Consider the following 4,819-nt stretch of genomic DNA (forward strand, 5'->3'; position numbering starts at 1 on the left):
AAGGAACTGTAACACCAAAAAATAAAAACATTTAAAGGAACAGTTCAGTGTGAAAATAAAAACTGGGTAAATAGGCTGTGCAAAATAAAAAATGTTTCTAATATAGTTAGTTGGCCAAAAATGTAATGTATAAAGGCTGGAGTGACTGGATGTCTAACATAATAGCCAGAGCACTACCTCCTGCTTTTCAGCTCTATAACTCTGAGTTAGTCAGCAACTTGAAGGGGGGCCACATGGTACATTTCTGTTCAGTGAGTTTGCAATTGATCCTCAGCATTCAGCTCAGATTCAAAAGCAACTCATATGACCCATGTGGCCCTCCCTCAAGTTTCTGATTGGTCACTGCCTGGTAACCAGGGTTACCAGTCAGTGTAAACCAAGAGAGCTAAAAAGCAGGAAGTAGTGTTCTGGCTATTATGTTAGACATCCAGTCACTCCAGCCTTTATACATTACATTTTTGCCTAACTAACTATATTAGAAACATTATTTATTTATTATTATTAGCACAGCCTATCTATTTACCCAGTTTTTATTTATACACCGAACAATTCCTTAAAGGGTCTGGGCACACAGGCAGATTTGGGGGGATTTATCACCCGGCGACAAATCTCTTCTTCAGAGTGACTAATCTCCCGAACTGCCTTCCCCTGGCTAAAATGTGAATGGCACTTGGATCAATTTGTCTTCCGAAGTTACCTGACAAGGAAACTTCGGTCGACTTCGGAAAACGATTCGCTCCGAGTGCCATCCCGCCGGCGATCTACATTTTAGCCAGCGGGGAGGCAGTTTGGGGAGATTAGTTGCCCTGAAGAAGAGATTTGTCACTGGGCGACTAATCTCCCCGAATCTGCCTGTGTGCCCTGACCCTTAAAGTAATTCAAATATAACAGTTACACCAAAAAATACAAGCATTTTAAAGTAATTCAAATATAATGTACTGTTGATATGCACTGGTAAAAATTATGTTTGCTTTAGAAAGACTACTCTAGTTGATATAAATAGGCTTCTGTGTTGCAATGGGGACAGTCATTCAAGCTACAAAAGGAGAAAAGGCCCATGCTAGTTAGCAGTAACAGATAAGCTCTGTAATAGAATACAAATTGATTCTACATAATGCATCTGTTATCTGCTATGTAGCTTGTGCTTTGAATGGCTGCCATGATGGCTACACACAGCAGCTTGTTTATATCAACTATAGTAGTGTTTCTAAAGCAAACATACCAGCTGTACCAGTGCAGGGAAACAGTACATAATATTTTATTACTTAAAACAATTAATTTTTGTTTGGCGTTACTGTTCCTTTAATGGTTTTAGAGGCGTTTGTAAATGTAATTATTTCTGAAATCAGTATTTGTCTTTGCATTGTATTCCCTGCAATGCTGATTCTTTCAAAATTGTAGCAAGAGGAATATGCATATAGTGGTTTGCAGAATTCTAGTTCCTTTTATGGTCCAGCTTTTGGCCAGGCCCCTTCTCATATGAAGCAAACAGGTACCTGTTTTTACAATGCTTATCAGACATTGCTCTGTAGTATCAACAACATCCTGGATGCCCCACATTTTGCCCTAATTAAGCTTAAGCTTAGGCTGGGCCTTCATGAAAAAAAAAAAATATATAACCAACCTGAAAAAAACGCACTCACAGGACTTGTTTTGTGCAAACAAAAAAAGTGTTTTTTATTATGACGTTTCGGCTCTTAAACTCGAGCCTTCCTCAGGGAATGAACACAAACCACATAACAATCATATTTTAACACAAAGTGACGCCAAACTTGGCTTGTGACGTCATTGGACCATGAATACGTCAATCAGTGCAAGTGCCTATACAAATCCTACATCAGCCATTTAAAGCCAACGGTTGATGTAGGATTTGTATAGGCACTTGCACTGATTGACGTATTCATGGTCCAATGACGTCACAAGACAAGTTTGGCGCCACTTTGTGTAATCTAGCTCAGATATTTCACTCTTTGGGCTGTCTGTCCCTCCACAATTTCAGAAACTCTGGTCTAAAAGATTAAAGAAGAATTTCAATTCTTGGGGATGCAGGCACATACACACAAAATGAGCCTTAGAAGTAGCACTTCTTCAAATAGGTGTTAATTACACTTTGTATCATGCATTTTGTGCCTTGCACCTTATTCAGAAAATTGGAAGCTTTAGTGCAAATACAGAGGCAAGTATCTTTGTAGATACAGTTTTAATGTGTGCAGCTTGCACTGAACCATTTTATCAAAGTAGAACATATGTATGTTTCAGCCACAAGGGGGCACATATGTAATTTGTTCCCAGCACTGGCTGTAAAGTAGTGTATGTATTCTGTATTGTCTGTATTCTGCCCCCCCTCTCTGTATAATTGTTCTTCAAATCTTCCTAGTATCTTCACAATGTCCTTCCGCCCTTCCCTTTGCTTACCACTTTTTTTGTTCCTTTCCTGTTATGTGACATCCCTTTCTTTGTACTTTGTAACTCCTATTTCTTTTTTGCATTTGTTACATAGTTAAATCGGGTCGAAAAAAGACAAAGTCCATCAAGTTCAACCCCTCGAAATGAAAACCCAGCATCCATACACACACCTCTCCCTACTTTTTGTCACGATCGCCGCCCGGAGCTCCGGGCGGCGCGTCCCTCCTTGCCGGCGTCGCTCCCAAAATGGCGGCGCCCATGGCCGCCACGTGGGTAGCGGCGCCGGCGCGATGACGTCAGTGCGCCGACGTCGGCGCAAGGGCGTCAATGACGTCACATTGGCGCCAAATTCAAAATAAAAACGCCAACTAGACGCCAGAATGGCGCCCAAGTATAGGAAACCTTGCCCTAAGTATTTCCTGGGTTCCCTGTGTGCTTATATTCCTATTCCTGTTCCTGATTGTTATCCTTGACCCTTGCCTGGACTTTGGACTTTGCTGTATTACTGCCTGCCTGTGAACTCTTGCCTTGATCCTGACTACTCTTTGTATTAACCCTTTGGACACCGCGACCTTTCTCCCTCAAGAAGGCTTCCTCCTTGATCCCGACTACCTCCCTGGAGGGAGCTCCCGGCTCCCTGACACTTTTAATTAAATTCTATCTACCCTCTTGCTATTTTCTGTTTCCTTTTCTTTTTCTTTTCTTCCTTCTCTGTCTTTCCCTTCCTTTCCTTTTTTCCTCCTTCTCTTTTTGTCAATTAATAATACAGTAGCTGTGGAATTGTCACGGACTAAGCTTATTCACGAGACCTACGTTTAATGTTCTACTAGCAAGTTACATTCATTGTTGATACTAGTATGCAGTAGATGTTTCTCTGTTACACCACTTCTTGAACGCTATACTGTATTGAAAAACTTTCAATAAAACTTTAAATATTAAAAAAAAAATTCTATATACGCATACCTATACTAACTATATAGCTTAGTATCACAATAGCCTTTGATATTATGCCTGTCCAAAAAATCATCCAAGCCATTCTTAAAGGCATTAACTGAATCAGCATCACAACATCACCCGGCAGTGCATTCCACAACCTCACTGTCCTGACTGTGAAGAACCCCCTACGTTGCTTCAAATGAAAGTTCTTTTCTTCTAGTCTAAAGGGGTGGCCTCTGGTACGGTGATCTCTTTATGGGTAAAAAGGTCCCCTGCTATTTGTCTATAATGTCCTCTAATGTACTTGTAAAGTGTAATCATGTCCCCTCGCAAGCGCCTTTTTTCCAGAGAAAACAACCCCGACCGTGACAGTCTACCCTCATAATTTAAGTCTTCCGTCCCTCTAACCAATTTAGTTGCACTTAGTCTCTGCACTCTCTCCAGCTCATTTATATCCCTCTTAAAGGAGAAGGAAACCCCCAGGGCGCTAAACCCCTCCCCCCCCTCCCCTGTGCTGCCCCCCCTCCCTCCTCCCCCCTGGCCTACCTGTCCCCCTGGGCAAATGCCCCTAACTTTTTACTCACCCCTCTGCGCAGGTCCTGTCCACGGAGTACGCAGTCGCCATCTTCTCCCACGCGCGTCTTCTTCCTGCTCTGATCGGCGTTTTCTGGCGCATGCGCAGTAGGAACAGGTACCGTTACGGCTCTACTGCGTATGCGCCGAATGTCACAAAGTTTTCCGATTTCACTTCGTGACATTCGGCGCATGCGCAGTAGAGCCGTACCGGTACCTGTTCCTACTGCGCATGCGCCAGAAAACGCTGATCAGAGCAGGAAGAAGACGCGCGTGGGAGAAGATGGCGACTGCGTACTCTGTGGACAGGACCTGCGCAGAGGGGTGAGTAAAAAGTTAGGGGCATTTGCCCAGGGGGACAGGTAGGCCAGGGGGGAGGAGGGAGGGGGGGCAGCACAGGGGAGGGGGGAGGGGTTTAGCGCCCTGGGGGTTTCCTTCTCCTTTAAGGACTGGAGTCCAAAACTGCACTGCATACTCCAGATGAGGCCTTACCAGGGACCTATAAAGAAGCATAATTATATTTTCATCCCTTGAGTTAATGCCCTTTTTTATGCGAGACAATAAGTTGTACCCCAAGGAAAAATCAGCCCAGTGCTCTAGGAACCCAAACGCTTCCTTCCTACACCAAGAATTGAGCCACGCATTTAGCTCCCACTGTCTTCCTAAACTTGCACGTGGCACGGGCAAAATTTCAGAAAAAATGACATTGGAAGAACTTCTCTTAATCTTAGAGCCTAGATCCCTGAAATCACTCTTTAAGGTCTTCCATCTACCATTTATTTTGTCATTAGTACCGATATGTACTAAGACAGTTGGACCAGGAAGACAGCAAACTGTTCGGTTGTCCTCTCCCCTCACAATCTGGAGTTATTTTCTTGTCATCGACATTAATCACAAATGGGAG

This window comes from Xenopus laevis, chromosome 5L (assembly GCF_017654675.1).
Source record: "Xenopus laevis strain J_2021 chromosome 5L, Xenopus_laevis_v10.1, whole genome shotgun sequence".
NCBI lineage: Eukaryota > Metazoa > Chordata > Amphibia > Anura > Pipidae > Xenopus > Xenopus laevis.